Below are 22,103 nucleotides of genomic sequence, written 5' to 3'. Positions count from 1 at the left end.
CCTCCCACAGTGGGGTTTGTTCCATAAGCCTGGCCTCCCAACCGACCATTTTTGTTGCATTTCGCCATGCCATGACTACCGTCTGTGTGAGAGTCAGGGGGGACTTATTGCCCTTTTGTTTCTTGTAAAGTACAGATAGTTAGCTGTCCCTACCGATGGCCAAGCGATCAACCCGATATGTTCCTCAGTTGGCGCGAAGACCCACGGATTAATGTTGATGAACTGTGCTGCCCAATAATATTTTCTGATATCCGGTACCGCCTGTCCCCCCTCATAAACCCCCTGTTGTAGCTTCCTCAAGGGGATCCTGGGACCCCCCCCCCATAACAACACACCCTGCTCTGAGTCAACCGCTCAGAAGAAAACATCTGGGATCTGAAATGGAGTGTTCTGTATTGTGTACAATAAGGGCAGGAGAGCCATCATTTTAAACTGAACTGCTCTGCCAATAAAAATCAAAAGAAAAAAGTTCCACAGCGGATCTAGCAGCCAGCACCTCTATAATCCAATGTCCCTCAAATGTTCAATTTCTTTTTGTGCTGATAACCTCCAGGACCTGCTGCGGTTTGGTCCTACTGGAAATCCAGAGAAAGACTTTAGAAACAGAATGGAGGCAGCACCAAAGATGAAGTAGACCAGAACCACGTAGTATCAAAAATAGGTTTTCTTTTATTTTTTCAATTACAAGACAGCCAACGCGTTTCGCTCCCCAGCCATGGGAGCTTCATCAGGGCAAGGATGTTATCCGATCTTGAAATGACGGAATGACGTCAGCGCAAACGTTTGACCAAAGCAGTACAAATGCCGATATCAAAATTGTGGTATCCGAATAATATTTTAAACACGTCAGGGGTATATATAAATCTGATCGATCTAATCCGTCATGGGGACACTGCAGTTATAGGACGCACTTAGCATCTGTGGCGGCAGCTTATTAAGGTCTGCGCTTGTACTTGTCCTTGGACGCCAAAAAATTTACATTAATTTTTGGAATATTACCTTTTTGGACATTCGTGCCATTTTTATATATACCCCTGACGTGTTTAAAATATTATTCGGATACCACAATTCTCGCCCACCAGAGAGAATACCAGAGATTTGCCCCAGTTTATACAATATCCCAAGTATGCACCTAGAGACCGTATTATATGGATAAGCCTATGAAGTGTCTGTTGAGGTCTGTGGGCATATAGCAGAATATCCTCTGCATAGAGGAAGATACGCTCTTTCCACCCACTCCTATGTCGATGCCTCTCCCCAGCAGATCTCCTCTTACCCACGAGGCTAGCGGCCCGAGTTCCAGTGCAAAAAGCACCGGCAAGAGCGGGCAGCCCTGCCATGTGCACCTATACAGTTTGAAGATTCTGGACACCACCCCATTAACCCTTACTCATGTCATTGGGCAGAATATAGAAACCCAATCCAAGCCCAGAAACTCAGTTTAAACCCCAGCTTAGCCAGGACGGCAAATAAGTACGGCCACACAATACAGTTGAATACCACATGGGCATCGAGTGACAGGAGAGCTGCCGGTTCATTTGCTTGTTTTTTACCCATATCCATTACGCCAAATAGACGTCAGAGATTTAACGTGGTGCTCCTTTGAGGCATAAAACCATACTGATCAGGGTGTATCATGGACTGTAGCACTGGGTACAGTCTGTTTGCTATCGCCTTTGCCAACACCTTAGCCTCGAAGTTCAACAACGAGATAGGTCCATATGAACTACAGAGGTCCTGGGGTTTTCCTCTCTTAGGGATTACAACAATGGTTGCCGTCCTCAGATCTATCAGCAGTTGGCCCTTTGTCTTTGCCTCTTGGAACATACTAAGCATGTGTGGTGCAATTTTCCCCACCATGCATTTATTTAACTCCGCAGGGAAACTGTTTGGGCCCGCTGCCTCCCCGATTGCAGATCCCCTATGGCAACTTCCATTTCTTCTAAAGTCAGATCTGAGTCAGCCGCCTCCCTCTGATCTACACTAAGCGTTGGCAACACCATATCCTTTAGCAGCTCATTTCAGTCCTCTTCCCCTCTTTCGGTCCATGATTGATTAATCTCCTGATAATACTTAGCAAACGCCTCTGTTATAGCTACGCCTGTCCAGCGCTCTATACCCCTGGAGGTCCGTATCTCAGAGACCCAGTTGATGCTCCTATCTCTTCTTTCCAACCATGCAATAAGCTTGTTGACTTTGTCACCCAGGTCATATATACGTCTTTGCTTTGCTATTGCATGTGTGCGGGCCATGTTTTCTTCTAGATCTCTGAGCTCTTTTTGTTTGAGTTTAAGTGTGTGTTTATGTCCGGTATCATCCCTGTGATCCAATCCCATTTCTGATTTGAGTGTCATGATCTCTTGTTCCAGAATGTCGCACTGTTTTTCTCTGCGCTTAACCCCTGATGACGCCTGCACCAAATCCCTGGCTACCTTCTTATATGCCTCAAAGAGTATACAGCTGGACTGCACGGACCCCGAGTTTTCTGCAAAGTATTGCACTGTACATTCCTCAAACCCTTCCTTGAACTCTTGGTCTCTAAATAAGTAGGGGTCCAAACGTGGTGGTAGAGTTCAGTCCCTCACTGGGCCCCCATAAGCGCCTCAACCTGGGAATTAACTGATATTTCGCGGGCCCTATGGCTTCCGGCCTGAAAGAGTCCAACCGAGGTGGTGTGTGTAAAAATATAATCTAATCGTGACCCACTACCATGAGCCGCTGAGATATGGGTAAATAGCCTTGTAGCAGGGTTTTGTACTCTCCACAGACCCACCAGCTCTATTGCATTTGTGAAGACATTCAGCGCCTGTGGCCCTCTAACTCTATGGGATTGTGTTTCTCAGTCTAGTTCTGAAGATATTGTCTCGTTCATGTCCCCACCCAAAATCAAAGTACACATAGGCATATTGTGTATTAGTTTGTTGAGTTCTGGAAATGTTACCCCATGCATTCTCTGAGGTATATATATTGAGCATATGTTTCGGGTGTGGTCCTCCCACGTCCCGATAGCGCAACATACCGTTCTATGTGGTCGCACCATGTGCAGTTTAGCACTAGTGGTACCGAGGTCTTGATTAATATTGCTGTTTCCCTAGAACCAGTTCTGAACCCCGCATGTGTCAAACCTGTGTACCCTAATCTGCTGAGTGCTAAGTATTTGTTGCCTTTCAGGTGCGACTCCTGCAGGAGTACTATGTCTAGTCAGTGTCTATGTAAGTACTGTAATACCATTGTCCTTTTAATTTTGTCCCCCAGACCATTCACATTCCACAATAACACCTTCAGTTTTTTAACTTGTTGTGAGGCCATCTGAGAGTAGTGTGTATTTAGTTCCCCCCTCCCTTCCCTCCCTTTCAGCCTGCCCCCACCCACCCCTATGGACCAATATGAAAGTATATCGATTCTGATGCATACTTAATCTAACAATATAAAAGAAAATGCCATTAACAAATCCCCCCTCCCTGCTAACCTGCATTGTAGGTCTAAAACTACCCACATCCCTAACTAGCTGAGAGCCTGTCACCCTTTAAACAGGCAAATAGTGTAGGGGCTGCCGGGCCCCACCTCCATTAATCCCCCAAAGGTCCCACCGTAGTACATTTTATCTTAAAGTTTCAATGTCTATTCAGCTGTAAAACTATTCAAATTACTTTCCTTGTTTCTTTGTGCCGACTGTTGGGCTCATCAAGTGCAAGCTCTTGGCTTGTTTATCAGTGTTGTCTATCCCTTCCTGTCTGCTTGGAGACCCCAGTTGGCGATTGCGATCTCCTCTCCAGTCCCCCTCCTGTTGCTGGGTGTGCTTCTGGGAGCGCCCCCTCTTCCAACCAGTTCTGCACTTCCAATGGATCTGTGAAGTACCAAGACTTGCTATTGTCAATCACTCTAAGTTTTGCAGGGAAGAGCATCATATACTTTATTCCCTTCTCTCTGAGAGCACATTTTACTCCATCAAGGTAAAGTCTGGGAAAAATCTCAGACCTAATTCTCGTAGGGGAGATCTCCATGCACCCTGGCCACCTGTAGAATGGCGTCTCGGTCCCAAGAGTTCAGGATCCTGGAAATGATTGTTCTGGGGGTGCCCCAGGTTTCGGAGGGGGAACCGGGGCCTTGTGAGCCCTCTCTGCCGTAAATAAATGGACATTCTTTTGGGCTCAAGGCGGTTTAGTATAATAACTTCGATGAAGAGGTCCAAACTTGAGCCTTCCACCCCTTCCGGGACCCCCACCGCCCTTATATTGTTCCTGCGGGCCCTCTCTTCTTGGTCTTCCAGCTTCCAGGCAATCTGTTTGTGTTGGTGAACTAATTGTTGCACCCTTTTTTCCAGTTTGGGTGTGGTGGATTGGAGTTCTGTGATGCTTGTTTCAGCCGTGGTAACTCCCTCCGAGGTCTTGTCCATGTCTGCCCGTATTAGATTCATCTGTATCGTGACTTTATCGATCTTTGTCTCTAAGGTCATCCCCAGGACCTGAATGGCCGCCATTATTGCTCCGAGAGATGGCTCAGGTGTTCCCTCCTGGTCGCCAGTTGCTCCTTCCTCAAGTGTTGGCTGCCTCGAGACCGCATATTTATCGAGTTTGTTGGATTGTATGGGCGTGGCCCTTTCGGCTTCATTATGGCAGGACCCAGGGCCCGGAGAGATCTGTTTATGGAGGGCACCCTTCTTCCTTGTATCACCCCTTCACATTCGTTCTGGTCTCGTAGCCGGACGTCCAGTCCCCTCTATGAAATTCACACGTCTGTCCTTGCTTGTGAGTTGGGGGAGCCGGTAGGTCTATTCTCTGCCCCTTCTGTTGGCCCGCCATCTACGACTACTGCATACTTGATCCAATCATTGTGCCCAGCTCTCACATCTGAATACTTAGGGAGGGGGCCCTCCCCCAACCATTTAGCCGTAATAATCAACTTTTTGGGCCAACTTGTGCTGGGACCCAGAACATCTCCCGCTTCAGTCCCGATTGGGGTTCACACCGTTCGTATTTTGGGTTTGGTGGATTATGCGGCCCGAGCTACCCTGTCCGAGTTGCCTCCAAAATGTGGGGGGCAATCTGGTCAAGCTGCTTGCCCTGCACAAACAGCTTGATAATATCTCCTACTCGAAGGTGGGAGACGCCTTGCTGCTCCGCCCGCTCAGTCTATGCACTTGTGTTGTTACCTCAAATATATGTGGGGGTCAATCTAATCAAACTGTAGGCCAAATTGCCAGCTGCCCAATAATGTCACCAACTCGGAGGTGGGGGGCCGCCTCTGCCGCCCCACCTGCTTGATCTGTGCTCCCATCGCTTGCGGGCCTCCGCCCTGCCAATCGCAGTTCCAAGGGGTCCACTCTTGGGTTTGTGTCTCATGGCGCTCATCCCAGGCCTCCTCACTGCCTCCCTCTGGTCACGCTCCTCGCTGCTGCTGATCACCTCCGCCCAGCGTTTCCACCTCTTACCGGTCGGGAGTGGCAGGACGTTGCAGGATCTTTAGAGCCTGGTCCAGGCAGCTCTCATCCTTGCTCGACGTTTCCCCTTTCGCCGTCCCGTTTCCTGCGATCAGCCTCGGGTGCGCCGAACACGGGCACCACCCAGGCCCACTGCGGGTATCCATGACCCCTGGCTGCACAGGCCCGTCACTGTCCCGCTCACTTATATCGGGACGCAGACCCGCTGCTGGTCCCCAAACTGAGACTCACAGTGCCCTGTTGCTGTAGGCTCATGTCTTGTGCCCCAACTGCCGGATTTTGTACAGATTTATCAGGCTTTCGCTGAAGCCCCGGCGGAGCTCTCGTTCTACGCTGCCATCTTGGCAGACGCCAGGCCATGCCCCCTTCGCCTGCACCTATTTTTAACTACAGATAAATACAGAAATATGATTTCTGTTGTACACTACTCATTACTGGTAATTATGAATGCTAGTTCAATAGCTGTGCAGATTGACAGGTTGGGGTGCTAAACATTTTTTTAAAGATTTCCTAATGAAGCTTAAATAACTGCAGCAGTATAGCTGCTTAAGCTGTTCTACAGTTCAATAGTTTCAAATGACTATATTGTACTGTAAATGGCTCAAATTCATTGGACATTCAAACCTGAGTAAACATTTGTGGGTTAAATAAATGTGGAAACATACCCATTGCAGTCTGATTTTTTCCAGTAAGCCCAAAATAAATATTGATGAATACAAAAAAATGAGCAAAAAATAAATATGGATAACTACAGATGGAAATGTAAAAAAAGAATGAAGGCATTAACTTCAAGACACCAGGAGAACTTTGCTTTCTGGATCTAGTACGTTAAGCGCAGATTTGAAAATGCTGTCTTTCATCTGCAACAAAAAAAAACACTTTTTGGAAAATTTACTGATTTATTTTCGCAAAAAAAGTTTCAAGCAAGATGCATTTCTCATGTTCATATGATGTTGTGGGTAAAACATGCACCTACATTTGTAACAGACACAGATAAGTCTGTACGTTCTTTCATAGAACAGTGTATTACATGTACCATTCCAAAAGAAACTGAGAAAAAAAGCTTCAAGCAGCAAGTACGTTTCGAATCACATACCTGTCCAAAGTACTATCAGAAGAAACATTTATTTAATTTATTATCTCCCTGTTGAACATTCATATTTTTCACAGTCTGATGCCAATTCATTCTTCCCAGTTCTCTTTAAAAAAAAGCATAAACTATTAGAAAAAGCTTCTTGTACAACAGTACTTTTTACAAACATTTCAAAAGTACCCCACAAAATCTTCCCAGGATTGGTGACACACTTTCTGACAGCCCTTGTATTTCAACCTTCACTTATTTGAGGGGAATTCATACTTACTGACAAGGGCCTCCTTCATGATGGGATACCTTAACTCCTTAACCTTCTCTAGGGCCACTAGGATGATCCTTCTAGCACTGGAAATGTGACTCTAAAGGCCAGCTCCCCAATTGACCTCAGAGATCCACTGTACCTTTAGAGCTACATCATATGCCTGCAATAAGCTGTCTATATCACTAACCTTTACAGTCAGACACCAAGTCTCTGATTATATGGACACTTAGTTCTGCACTGGACACAGTAGTTTTGGTCCCACTATTTTGGTAGACTCTGACAGCTCTTTGGCCTTCAAATCCACCTCCTTGAAAGTCACTTCATGAGCCAACAACCTTTTCAACTCCAAGGGGCACTCAGCTTTTCTCTCCTCTGCAGCCACCTGGACCAGCTTCAGCCTCAGGTCCATCTCAGCCTGTCTGTCCTTGACCTCCTCAGGGTACTGGGTTTGGGAGGAGAAGCTACTTCCTGCATAAAATCCAGTAGGGAACTCTCTGCCTATTGGGTCATCCCCTCTCTTCTCTGGAACCTTTACCCAGTCATTTCTCTATGCCCTTCCCTCCTTCTCAGAGCCTGTACTCCATGGAGCCTGATTTTAAGGTAAACTACAATTAGGGTAGTTTCTTCCCTAGAGTGCTGAACTAGTCCTCTTAAAACTCTTCCGGTGGTGCAGATTGCATCCTGCAAATGTCCCTCCAGACTGTAAGGGCAAACTAGTACCCAAACATGGATGTATAGCTGAGCAAATGGGTGTGTGAATAGTTTTATGGCTGTGTGAGTCACACAAATTACATACTATTAGATCACATACCGTAAGCAAGCACACACATCTAATTTCAAACACATTTATTTATACTGGCACAATAAAATTAATATTCATTCAGTATATCAACCCTTCTTTCTCCTTTCCTACTCATGGTATTTTTACTTAATGTTCTCATCTAAGAACCCTTCTATTTTCCCTTCTAGTATAGTGTCTAGAAGCAACACTTTTTCTTTCAGCTTACATACACTCACTATTTTTTCTAAATATACTTTTATATTCTACAACCTAATTTGTATTTGGTAAATTTATAAAGCGCAAATTGTTGCCCAGGGGCATCCAAGCGCTGAGGAACTGGCTGGGGTAGCCTAAGAGGAAGGCTTGTCCATAGGAAAAATTACAGAGGGGAGTGAAATAGGAATGTTTTTAACTGCTTACGAAAAGGTGAAAGGTTGGGTTCAGCTCTAAGATGAAGGGGAAGGGTGTTCCAAGTCCTGGCGGCATTATAGGCGAACGTCCTTCCGCCAGACCTAGCTTTTTTTATTCTGGGGGTCGAGGCCATAAAGGCCTGGCTAGAGCGGAGGTTTCTGCTGGGCTGATAATGGGTGATTAAGTCGCGGGTGATCATGGGACCCGAGTCCCAGAATGCCTGATGGGCGATACACATCGCCTTAAAAAGCATTCGCTGACGTACTGGCAGCCAGTGCAGGCTGATCAGTCCAGATCTTACTGATTGCCTGCGGGGAAGCTGGAGCAGTGAGTGAGCCGCACAATTCTGTACTGTCTGCAGTCTGCGTAGGGTATAGTCAGGAGCGCCAAGATAAAGAACGTTATTAAAATCCAGTCGTGACTGAATGAGGGCCTGAACGACCACCTGCTTGGCCTCGAAAGGAAGAACTGGCAAGATGTTTTTTAACATTCTAAGGAGGCCAAAGCAGGTGGCCGAGAGTTTTGTGGCCTGGGTGTTAAAAGAGAGAGAGCTGTCTAGCCACACCCCAAGGCTTTTGATGTTATCCTTAAGTGCCGGAGGGGTGCCTAGACATGAAGGCCATACATACCTTTAAAAGCTTTTTGCTGTTCTCTGTTTTATTTCTATGTATGATAACATCTGATTTCATTTTAAATCTCCAGTTACAACTCCTGTAAACCACCTCCTCTCTCAGTAGAGAAGCAAGTAAAATAGCTATCCCTCATCATGTGATCTTCTTTATAGTGCTCTAGTTAACAAACCACAAGCTTCCTTTCAACTACCTTTTTTGTAATACCACTTCTAAATGGTCAGTATTTCTTTAACCGTTTCCATGTTTCCTGCGAAGAAGCCCAATTTGGTTGGTATTTTCAATATATCCACATATCCTAAGCAAGCTCAGCGAGTTCTCCCGGTGTAACTTCGCTGTGGATTCACAAATCTATGCCGGAGTCCATTAAACCATTTAACATTATACTACTAGAAGCTTGCATCTACATTTAACTTTATAAGATAGTACTTATTTAGAAAATAACACCCCCATAATAAGGAATATGTCTAAATCACTCTAATTTATGTTTGAAAGTACTGTCTCTTCAGGACCGTCCCCCCCACACTGTTTTAGGTCACTTTCAATAGCAACTGCCTTTGGAATACTCTCTTCTACCAGTAGGTCAAACGTTCACAACACTTTCTTTGAGCAGCTTACCAGCTCCAAATTCAGCTAAAACAGGAGTTGTTGACTGTTTAGAACTATGAGCATATCCCAAATAGCATACCAATTAATTTTTCCAGAGCCAATCAGAAATCTAGTTATTTTTTCTCAAACTCCCTAACTAATTTTTGCTACCTGCATATTTACAACATCCAATCCAATTTGTGTTTTTAATTAGGTGCTGTCCTCCATTTTAACTGCCTTTCAGCTCCAGCCTTCTCCTATGTGCTACTCTTCCTTGCTTTCAAAATGGTTAGAGTGTGAATGAATTGTGGGCAATAGCTTTGTGTTTTGGGCTAGAGGGTGTGCTAGAAACAGTGGCATTGGCAAGAACTTGTGTTTGCCTAATGTTGACATTGCTTGGGTTGGCCAGAGAATATTAAAGTGGCATCAATGGCTGCCTTTGGTTGAAAGCATTATGGATTGCCAACATCCAGGCTTCCTGATTGTGCACTGTGGTGGCAATGCCTTAACAATACTTATTGGGATTGGACTGGGAATCCTAATGAATCATACCTTTGCTCAGTTAATTGCACTTTACCTCACACTGCCTTGGTGTTGTTTAACATTTGCCAAACTAATTAATAGAAGTGGTCAAAAGAATTCGGTCCACAGATAGACAAAGCCTTGGAAGCATGTCAATAAACTGTTTCTGCATTATTAAGAGACCAAAACATGGGCTCCATCTACAACAACAATTTATGCTTTGCAGGGCCGTTTCTAGGTGTATTTTTGCACCCTAGGCGAGAATTGAAAAATGCCGCCTGTCCCTTTTACTACCATCACTCTCCGCCCCTGTCATCCAGGTGTTGGGGAATAGAGGCCAGCTTTGGCGCCTCTTTATCTAATCTGGAGTCAAATTCGTATTAAAGTAAGTCATTTGTCTCAATTGTTGCGGCTATGTATGTGTTATTGCCCTGTTCTGAGGGTATTAACTCAGTTATGCTATCATGGGCTTGAGTTGGGACAACAGTAGGGATACTGGCTTCTACCACCTCCAATCACACCCAACACAGGTAGATACACAGACCCACGCAGAATCAAACCAACCCATAGTATGCTGTTTTATGGGGCGAGATTCTCGAGACAGAGCAAGCTTTATTTTAGACAAGATATCACGCAATGCCAGAATAATCTTTTTCGGGGCCACTTCTGGATTCAGGCATGCAAATACTTCGCCTGCTTGATACGCATCAACTGAGGGTGTTGTGGGAGGAGTGCTTATCAATGCACACTCTTAAGTCTTCCCCCTACATAACCTAGATGCCCTCTTCATCACCGAAACCTAGGGAATAACCTCCCTCCTTCACACACATCTTGGACATCCTCATCGCAGATAGTTATAGAACCCAACATATAGACAACACACTCAAAACAGGAGGGGGGGGGTTGCAGTCATACATAGAACATACTGATCTGGCACTGTTCTCTCAGTTTTATTTCTATGTATGATAACATCTGATTTCATTTTAAATCTCCAGTTACAACTCCTGTAAACCACCTCCTCTCTCAGTAGAGAAGCAAGTAAAATAGCTATCCCTCATCATGTGATCTTCTTTATAGTGCTCTAGTTAACAAACCACAAGCTTCCTTTCAACTACCTTTTTTGTAATACCACTTCTAAATGGTCAGTATTTCTTTAACCGTTTCCATGTTTCCTGCGAAGAAGCCCAATTTGGTTGGTATTTTCAATATATCCACATATCCTAAGCAAGCTCAGCGAGTTCTCCCGGTGTAACTTCGCTGTGGATTCACAAATCTATGCCGGAGTCCATTAAACCATTTAACATTATACTACTAGAAGCTTGCATCTACATTTAACTTTATAAGATAGTACTTATTTAGAAAATAACTCCCCCATAAAAAGGAATATGTCTAAATCACTCTAATTCATGTTTGAAAGTACTGTCTCTTCAGGACCGTCCCCCCCACACTGTTTTAGGTCACTTTCCATAGCAACTGCCTTTGGAACACTCTCTTCTACCAGTAGGTCAAACGTTCACAACACTTTCTTTGAGCAGCTTACCAGCTCCAAATTCAGCTAAAACAGGAGTTGTTGACTGTTTAGAACTATGAGCATATCCCAAATAGCATACCAATTAATTTTTCCAGAGCCAATCAGAAATCTAGTTATTTTTTCTCAAACTCCCTAACTAATTTTTGCTACCTGCATATTTACAACATCCAATCCAATTTGTGTTTTTAATTAGGTGCTGTCCTCCATTTTAACTGCCTTTCAGCTCCAGCCTTCTCCTATGTGCTACTCTTCCTTGCTTTCAAAATGATTAGAGTGTGAATGAATTGTGGGCAATAGCTTTGTGTTTTGGGCTAGAGGGTGTGCTAGAAACAGTGGCATTGGCAAGAACTTGTGTTTGCCTAATGTTGACATTGCTTGGGTTGGCCAGAGAATATTAAAGTGGCATCAATGGCTGCCTTTGGTTGAAAGCATTGTGGATTGCCAACATCCAGGCTTCCTGATTGTGCACTGTGGTGGCAATGCCTTAACAATACTTATTGGGATTGGACTGGGAATCCTAATGAATCATACCTTTGCTCAGTTAATTGCACTTTACCTCACACTGCCTTGGTGTTGTTTAACATTTGCCAAACTAATTAATAGAAGTGGTCAAAAGAATTCGGTCCACAGATAGACAAAGCCTTGGAAGCATGTCAATAAACTGTTTCTGCATTATTAAGAGACCAAAACATGGGCTCCATCTACAACAACAATTTATGCTTTGCAGGGCCGTTTCTAGGTGTATTTTTGCGCCCTAGGCGAGAATTGAGAAATGCCGCCCTTCCCTTTTACTACCATCACTCTCCGCCCCTGTCATCCAGGTGTTGGGGAATAGAGGCCAGCTTTGGCGCCTCTTTATCTAATCTGGAGTCAAATTCGTATTAAAGTAAGTCATTTGTCTCAATTGTTGCGGCTATGTATGTGTTATTGCCCTGTTCTGAGGGTATTAACTCAGTTATGCTATCATGGGCTTGAGTTGGGACAACAGTAGGGCTACTGGCTTCTACCACCTCCAATCACACCCAACACAGGTAGATACACAGACCCACGCAGAATCAAACCAACCCATAGTATGCTGTTTTATGGGGCGAGATTCTCGAGACAGAGCAAGCTTTATTTTAGACAAGATATCACGCAATGCCAGAATAATCTTTTTCGGGGCCACTTCTGGATTCAGGCATGCAAATACTTTGCCTGCTTGATACGCATCAACTGAGGGTGTTGTGGGAGGAGTGCTTATCAATGCACACTCTTAAGTCTTCCCCCTACATAACCTAGATGCCCTCTTCATCACCGAAACCTAGGGCATAACCTCCCTCCTTCACACACATCTTGGACATCCTCATCGCAGATAGTTATAGAACCCAACATATAGACAACACACTCAAAACAGGAGGGGGGGGGGGTTGCAGTCATACATAGAGCATACTGATCTGGCACTGTTCACAGCTCGACAACACCTACGTATTTCAAGCTCTTCTCCTGCCACTTTTCTCTCTCAATATCCGAAAAAGCACTCTTATGTGATGTCTAATCTTTAGACTCTGTTTACTCTAAAATAACTGTGCAGACTTGAGAATCTGAGGGGTAGGGGCTTATTGGCAATCATGGGGAGTGAGGCGCATTTCTGAGAAGAAGGATAAACTAAGTAATGGTAAATTTCTAATGAACTGTTTTGTAATCACTGGTCCCTGGGAGTGGGAATATTCCTGACCTACTACATGTTTGGGATGATGGTTACAATTGTAGTGGGTTTTTTGTACTGTACTGTCGGAATTGCTAAAAGAAATACATTCTTAAAAAAAACTGCAGACTGAAAAGTTGCATCATTCTGATATGTAATGTAAATGTAAAGTCGCACAGACCTGTGTTTAGCACAATAAAAAGTGTTACCGCAAAAATAATGAACATACCTTGTTCACAGGCCTACTCGGTATTGCCTTTCACGTAGGTCCAGATCTCTCCAACACGAAGCCTAAATCGTGTCTCTTTTAGCAGGCCCTGGGGCTTGAACAATTTCTTCCCAAGCGCGAATCTGTGCTCTTTATTATGATATTTTTACAGATATCTCAGAGTAGAGCTCCACACATATGGCAGGATTATGAAAACATAACAATTGTTGAAAAAAATGACGAGATGCGCTAAATGTGATTTGCCGATGGTAGCTGTCACATTTCACTCTAATCACAGTCTCTCTGGGCGGTACGCTGTATTCTAACAAGTACAGCACAAATAAAAGGGGTATATTTATTTAACAAATGTTCATGCAGGCATGCTTTTTGCCGCCCTCCCCCTTTAGTCCTGCCTAATGGTAGAAACGGCCCTGATGCTTTGACATGGAGGGTATATTTATGAATTATGATGTTCACTTTACAGAGTAAGGTAACAGGGTGTTCCTCAAAGACTGCATCCTGTCTTATGTTTAGTTAGCACCTACACAGAATAAGCACCAAGGCTCTTTTCAGAGCCAACCCTTGCAATAAAGACAGTTTTTTATTTTCAATTCCAATTTCTTAAATCTCTTGCAGATCCAGGTATCTGTTGCAGATTCACAAACCATAAACACTCATGCAATACACACCTGTAACACTACAGGATGTCTTATTGGGTATATGAGTGGTTCATCCCTCTAACAGTAGATGTGCAAGTGAATGCATGTGTGTGAGTAGGTGTCTAAGGGTGTTTTTGGGTCTGTGAATGGTTGTGTGAGAGTCTGAGCAGGTCTGTGAGTGGTTGTCTGACTGTCTCTGTCAGCCTGTGAGGTGGTGTCTGACTTTTTGTGTGTTACTGGGTGTGAGAGTGTTTATAGGAGCATCAGAATGAGTGTGAGTGTGTCTTTCTGGGTGTGTGAGTGGGCATGAGTGTCTGTATGGGTGTTAGAGTGGGTGTGGGAGTGTCTGAGTGGGTGTGTCACTGGGTGTGAGATTGTTTTCATGGCCAACAGAGTGGAAGTGAAAGTGTCTGCCTGTGTGTGTGATGGGGTGTGAGAGTATCTGTGTGTGGGTGTGTAAGAGAGTGTGAGTGTATAGGCATCACTGTGGGTGGGAGAGCATCTGTGTGTGTCACTGGGTATGATAGTGTTTGTATGGGCCTGAGATTGGGAGTGTCTGTATATGTGAGTGGGTTTGAGAGTGTTTGTTTGTGTTTGTGTTTGAGAGTGTCAGAGTGGGCATCAGAATGGGTGTAAGGGTGCCTGTGAGTGAGTGGGTGTGAGAGTGTCTGTGTGTATGTGTGAGAGAGTGGATGTGAGTGTTAGTATAGGTATCATAGTGGGTGTGAGAGTGTTTCTGTGTGTGTGTGTGTGAGTGGGTATGAGAGTGTCTGGGTGTGTCACTTGGTATGAGAGTATTTGTATGGGCATCAGAGTGGGTGTGAGAGTGTCTGTCTGGGTATGTGAGTGGGTATGAGAGTATTTGTATGGGTGTGAGAGTGGATGTGGGAGTGTCTGTCTGGGTTTCACAGTAGGTGTAAGATTGTCTGTCTCGTTGTGTGACAAGGTGTGAGAGTATCTGTTTGGGTGTCACAGTGGGTGTGAGAGTGTCTGTATGAACCCAGAGGCCACACCAGAGTGTCTGTATGAACCCGGAGGCCACTCCCCTGGGCATCCCCGCACAGCCGATTTTGGCGCTGCTGCGGGAAACACCCTACGCTAAATCACCATCACCTGGGAACCCGGAGGCCACGCCCACCACAGATAGGCCACGCCCCCCCACTGGAGCACTTAAGGCACGCTGAATGCGAGCGTGAACCTGAAGACTGTATTTCTCCTGAGGCACAGCCGGGAGCGTGACTATATTGTATTTTTTTAAAACAGAATTGTTGTTACTGTGATTTTACCTAACCCTCGACCCGTGGGCACTTCTAGACGTGCTCTCCACTCCCCTGGGCATCCCCGCGCAGCCAATTTTGGGGCTGCTGCGGGAAACACCCTACGCTAAATCACCATCACCTGGGAACCCGGAGGCCACGCCCACCACAGCTAGGCCACGCCCCCCCCCCCCACTGGAGCACTTAAGGCGCGCTGAATGCGAGCGCGAACCTGAAGACTGCATTTCTCCTGAGTCACAGCCGGGAGCGTGAGTATATTGTATTTTTTAAAAACAGAATTGTTGTTACTGTGATTTTACCTAACCCTCGACCCCTGGGCACTTCTAGACGTGCTCTCCACTCCCCTGGGCATCCCCGTGCAGCCGATTTTTGGCGCTGCTGCAGGAAACACCCTACGCTAAATCACCATCACCTGGGAACCCGGAGGCCATGCCCACCACAGCTAGGCCACGCCCCCCCACTGTAGCACTTAAGGCGCACTGAATGCGAGCGCGAACCTGAAGACTGCATTTCTCCTGAGGCACAGCCGGGAGCGTGACTATATTGTATTTTTTAAAAATAGAATTGTTGTTACTGTGATTTTACCTAACCCTCGACCCCTGGGCACTTCTAGACGTGCTCTCCACTCCCCTGGGCATCCCAGCGCAGCCGATTTTGGCGCTGCTGCAGGAAACACCCTACGCTAAATCACCATCACCTGGGAACCCGGAGGCCATGCCCACCACAGCTAGGCCACGCCCCTTCCCCGCACATCCCCCTCCACCCTATATATCATGTGTCTCTTCCGGACGCGCAGCGGGCGCGACGAATGCGTGCTGAAGTCGCGCCAAAGTCAAGCTCGTCTGCGCCCGTCCGCGACCGGACGGGGCCGGGGGCTAAGATCTCTGCGCAGACTGGGCAAAGCCGCATTCACTATGATAAACAGGAACTGCTAAAACTACGACCACCAAAAGAGGAGCCTTGCTGGCACTCTATGGAAGCTCCTACTATACGCAATTGTGTACAATGTTCCTTTAGTGGTAAAAGTGAATCGTCGGGTGGGAAAAGTAATAGATTTGTTCAGGGAGCCCTGCTAAACTGTAGGTCGCTAAGTAGGCACAGCAATCAGATCTGGGATCTCCTTCTGGATGGAAAACTGGACTTTCTCTTCTTAACGGAGACCTGGTTAGGGGAACACTCTGATCCAGAGATCATAGAAGCTATCCCACCCTCCTACTCACTGGTCAGATTAGACAGGAATGAAGGAAGAGGTGGGGGAATTGCCATTGTTATTAAATCGCCGTTGGAATGTACCCTAGAAGCCATAAGTATAGACAACTGTGAGGCAGGTTGTTTCTTGCTAAAACTGGGGCCTCAATTCTCTGTATCGGGGATTCTTGTTTATAGACCCCCAGGTGGATTGAAGAACTTTAAATCTAGTCTGTTGGAGGGCATTGCTAATCTGGCAACTAGAAAGAGCAGACTTCTGATGTTAGGAGACCTCAACATCCATCTGGATGATGAACAGGATAAGGAAGCCACTAATCTGATATTAGACCTACAGGCACTACAAATGGATCTAAAAAATCACACTCCCACTCACAAACATGGCCACCTATTAGATCCAATATTTGGTAGCTGGGACGGAGTAATGACTGATACGCCCCTTCCGATCCCGTGGTCAGACCACTACTTGGTCCCATTTAAAATTCTGACTTTAACCCCTGACTCTCACTTAGTGGAGAATAAAAGATACCCCCGCCGCAAATGGAAACAATTTTCCCAAGAGGTGTTCAATGAACTGTTGCTAGAAGGGGGTCCACTGGGAGGCGACGACTGTGAACTCGCTCTCAAAAGGCTAGAACAGCGCATTCTCGAAGCCCTTGATAAGACAGCCCCGATATATCTCGCCAGAACAGGGAGCAGAAATGGGAAATCAGCACCATGGTTTACCCCTGAGCTACAAGAGGTTAAATCGGCATGTAAAAAAATGGAACGAAGATGGCGAATAGACTTCTGCCCTCTAAGTAAGTTAAAATACAAAGAGGTGCAGAAAAAATATGAAACGATGGTACGTGGAGCAAAAGCCACCCATTATAAGATTCGCATTGGGGAAGCAGAAAATTCATCGAAAGAACTTTTTTAAATTTTCAAGGAGATCTCGATGATACGTGCCCCTCCCACCCAGGACACTGACTCAATAGCTGAATCTAACAAAATTGCCGAATATTTTGCAGGAAAGGTGAGGAAAATATATGCTACCTTTTCCAACAAACCTGTAGCCGGTACGAAATTTGTAGTAACTAGGACAGTAGAGAACACAGAAGGGGGACTGACATCCTTCTCAGTTCCTCCTCCAGAGATGCTCTGTAGCCTCTGTCAGGGAATCAAATCAGGTTCCCCTCGCGATCTGGCCCCTCCTAGGGTAATGAGAGAAAGCCTTACGACACTAGAGCCGTATATTAGGCACATACTCCAGGTCTCTTTTTCCACAGAACACCTCACAGAAGTTTGGAAAAAAGCTATTGTGCTCCCCATAAAGAAAAAACCCAACATTACCCAAGATATACTGGAAAACTTAAGACCTATTTCTCTGGTCCCCTATCTAGCAAAAGTTGCGGAGAAAGTGGCAAATGGTCAACTAATGACTTATCTAGAAAAAATGAATTCCCTGCACCCCTCGCAATCTGGATTCCGGGCGGGCTTCTCCACGGAGACAGCTCTCCTGAGAGCAACTGAGTTCCGTAGACAGGGGGCGGATGCCGGCAACACCATGGCCTTGGTGATGCTTGACCTCAGTGCGGCATTCGACACTGTAGCCCATTCCATCTTACTACAGTGTCTAGTCAAAGTGGGTGTCATCAGCTCCGCACTGGGGTGACTGAAATCCTTCCTCACAGGCAGAAGCTTTATGGTGCAACAAGGCTCTTGTAGATCAGCAGAGATGGCCTTGGAACAGGGGGTTCCTCAGGGCTCTGCCCTGAGTCTAACTCTTTTCAATCTTTATATGACCCCCTTGGCCGAAGTGGTGCAGGCGTACGGAGTAAAGTTGGTATCCTACGCTGACGACACCCAACTACTGATCTCGCTGTCTCAAGCACCAGCAATGGCAGCATCTAATTTTAAGGCTTGCATGCAAGCACTAGCTGAATGGATGGACGCTCATTGCCTAAAACTAAATGGATCTAAAACAGAGGTAATGGTGGTGTGAGGAAACAACTTGAGTTGGTCTTCAGATTGGTGGCCGACGTGTCTGGGTCCCACACCTGTTCCCTGTAAAGAAGCCAAAAACCTGGGCATTTGGATGGACCACACCCTATACTACGAAGGCCACATTCGTCGCCTCGTCGGTAAATGTTTTGGAGTCCTGAAAACATTAAATCGCACCCTGGACTTACTCCCGCTGGAGGCTAGACGCACTGTGACCTCCCGTATGGACTACGAGAATGTTTTGTTCCTGGGGGCTACAGAACACAGCTTAAAGCGCCTACAGGTCCTCCAAAATACAGCAGCTCGTCTTGTATTACGACTCCCTAGAAGAGCAGCATCTAAACCAGCATTAGCGGCTCTACACTGGCTATCGATCAAGAAGAGAGTGATGTTTAAAGCCCTCTTAATGTGCCATAGGATACTCCAACGGAAAGCCCCTCCCTATTTGCTTGATCTAGTACTTAGGTATGAGCCAACCAGAGCCCTCTGATCAGAGGGGATGGGTTTGTTGACGATCCCCCGTATAAAAAGACCAAAACTAGGTGGTCGCTCCTTTAGATATGTAGTAGCAAAAAACTGGAATGCTCTCCCCACATCCCTAAGACTGGAAGAATCTGAAACAAAATTTAGAACAATGCTAAAAACACACTTATATAAATTATAAGCAGTAGGATAGGAGGCGGGTTTTGGAAGGTCTGTATGTCTCTGAGAACTTGCTTTCTTCAGCGCGGAGACACGCCGGGATGGCGTCACCAGGCGCTTTATAAACTACCTTATTATTATTATTATTATTATGGGTGTCAGAGTGGGTATGTGTGTATTGATATATTTTTTGATTCATAGCGAGGTTCGTGGATCTATCTTGGATTTACATGGGGGCTGCGCTGAGCCCAGCGATGGCTCTGCCAATCTTCCATGTGGCAAAAAAACAATTTTCTGGCATTTTACTGCCCATTAAACATGCTGTACCCACATTTATAACACACACATGGGGCAGGAAACCTCACGCTTGACCCCTTTCTTTTGTTTACATTCAATGTTTTAGCCCTGAGGGCCCTTTCCTGGTATATAAAATGGTGGTGGCAACTTTTCTCTCAGGTTGTGGCCAGGCAATCAGGGCCTTTCTGTGGCTCATAAAGCCACGAATTCACCACGTATGGATCCGTGGAGGGTCTGCATCTCTAAATATACATTTTTTATTTTCTTTCATTTTTTTAAACGCTACTAAACGGATTTACACCAAATAACAAAAAAGCATGTTTTCTGGACCAAAAGCTAAATTTCTGCCAAATTTGGTGTAATTCCGTTCATTGGTTCGGGATGGAGTCATGTTCAAAATCCCCATGGCAAATTGCATTGGAAAAACGAGTTTTGGGAACCCCCTCTTTTCCTCGCTCACCGTTTGACGAATCCCCCCGAAACATTCAAGACAACAGCTGCAATGATTGGCGTATTAATTTTGAAAATGTTATGAAGATTCGTCATATGGCTCTATCTATATAGATAGATTGATAGATAGATAGATAGATAGATAGATAGATAGATAGATAGATAGATAGATAGATAGATAGATAGATAGATAGATAGATAGATAGATTGATAGATTGATAGATAGATATAGAGCTAGGTAGATATATTGAGATACTTTATCAACTTCTATTCTGGCCCAGTAGAAGGCTGGGAGCCGAAATGTGTAGACCGTCCGTCTGTGTGGCTGCACTATGGTGTTGAACAAATAGTAACAAAAAGGAATTAAAACCTATCGATGTCTGTGGTGCTGTGTGTCCTCATCAGAGAAGTTAAATGGAGACGGTGAATTTATATATATATATTACCTACTAGCGGCTGCCAGTAGGTAGTTATAGTTAGGACCTAGTTACCATAGGAAAATTGCAACATTCTATTCCCAATAATCCATCCAGGAAGTGCTGGCGGCCATCTTCGGACCAATATACATGATAGCACCTCATTAAAAAGCATTGCAGTTAATAGAAGGTTTTAAGACTTTAGCTACATTATAAATCATTTGTTGATGGTACCATACTCATTTTAGAAATTGTGGTGTGTTCTAAGGTGAATTTACCATGTGAAAACGCCTTCTGCTGGAATATCATGAATCATGTTCGAGAGAATACTATTTTCTCATGCTTTTCCCACAGAGGTTTGGAAGGTGATCTATAAGCTAAACTGAGAGCATATTTTCTATAAATTCACATTATCTTTCTCAGTCATGTGAGAATGAAACCTGACATTATCAGTAAAATATGTACATCCAACAAGGGCAGAGCCTGTCAGTTGATTCCTTTGTGTTCTACTGCAGCTTCCCAGAGTGTTCTGAAGAACAACTAGAACGCGAACAGTCCTACTTATGACCGACGTATTGCACACCTGAAGCCATCTTGATTGGAATAAAGTGGTAACATTTAATTTAAAAAGGAACAAAATGAGGGATTCAATTTGCCATAGAAAGTATGATTAGTGCTGCAGAAAGAAAAATTAGGGCACATTTTGACTTCTCAAATCCTCTTCTATTTCATTAAAAAATTCTGACATACAGACTGAAACATGCACTTTTAATACCAGCACCAGACATCCGTGGTGAGCAGTACCTTTACTACAGTGATCTAATGAGCAACTAGAGTACTAACATTCAGAATTTATGACAAATGTGTGACCTCTCTGAATACCTTCTTGATGGAACCAAAGTAAAAAACTGAAAGCATTTCCTACTAAGGAGACTGCAGTAAATGAGCCCAAATGTAGCACAAGTATCACCTCGATATAGCCTACATGTAGCCCAATGATAGAAGTGTGCAAAACACTTTTTATTTTTTGTGTTTTTGCAGTTTTATATAGTGCAGACTTGTCAGATATTGGAGTGCTTTTCATGAGCATTGTTTACATCACACAAGAACAAATTCATTTTGGTTTTAGACATGGAGAGATTAAGTGATTTGACCAAAATCACAGAATGTCGAGCTGAAGCAGAAACTCCAACCTGGTTCTCCAGTTGCAAAGTCTGCAGCTCTGGAAGTAACACCACATCCTCTCCCCTAATCAAGTGGTCAACTGGATAAAAAACATAAAGATAACACATCATTTAAAAGTGCTTTGTTGCTATTTGAAAACTCAAAACATATGTCCTCATTTTAGTTTTTTAGAGCACTAACCATAAGTTTGATGCAAATAAGACCCTCTCATATATGTAAATTCTAAAGAAAATTCTCTAGGTATTACGGTTTTGATTACATCAAGATGGCGTCAGGTGTTCCACACTTTTGTAATACATATAGAATGTTAGTAATCTAGTTGTTCATTAGGATACTGTTGAGAGGCAGAGGCCAGGGGCACGGACTCTGAAAATTGAAGGCAGGTAGGAGGGTGCAGAGGCAACAATTTGACCACACTGGGTAGGCAGGTAGGGCAGTGACAGCACAACAGACTATGGAGGGCAGTAGAAAGGGGGGCAGGGGCAACAGATCCATACTAATATAATAAAGAGAGAGCCCAAACCTTTGAGGGAGTAATCTCAGGAACCACAGCACCAATCACAACACCCAATACAGCGCTGGAAAGGGCAGTTGCAGCAGAAGGACATAGGCTATGCAGACGCCCACCATATACATTTAAAAGGTAAAAGAACCGTGCCAGCAAAGTAGTCCCTTGTGGGCGTGTCTGCGTTGTGCTGTGGGCATGTGCTGGGGGCGTGACAAACGCTGGGGGCATGTGGTACGTTCCGCCCTTCATGCCATGTCTCATATTGTGTGCTAATCCCACCCTGCTCCCTTTAAATACCCCTGCACCTCATAATCATAACCCACCCTTACTC

This window comes from Lissotriton vulgaris, chromosome 10 (genome assembly GCF_964263255.1).
Source record: "Lissotriton vulgaris chromosome 10, aLisVul1.2, whole genome shotgun sequence".
In the NCBI taxonomy this organism is placed as follows: Eukaryota; Metazoa; Chordata; class Amphibia; order Caudata; family Salamandridae; genus Lissotriton; species Lissotriton vulgaris.
The sequence above is the reverse complement of the archived record's forward strand: the minus strand, read 5'-3'. Positions refer to the sequence as shown.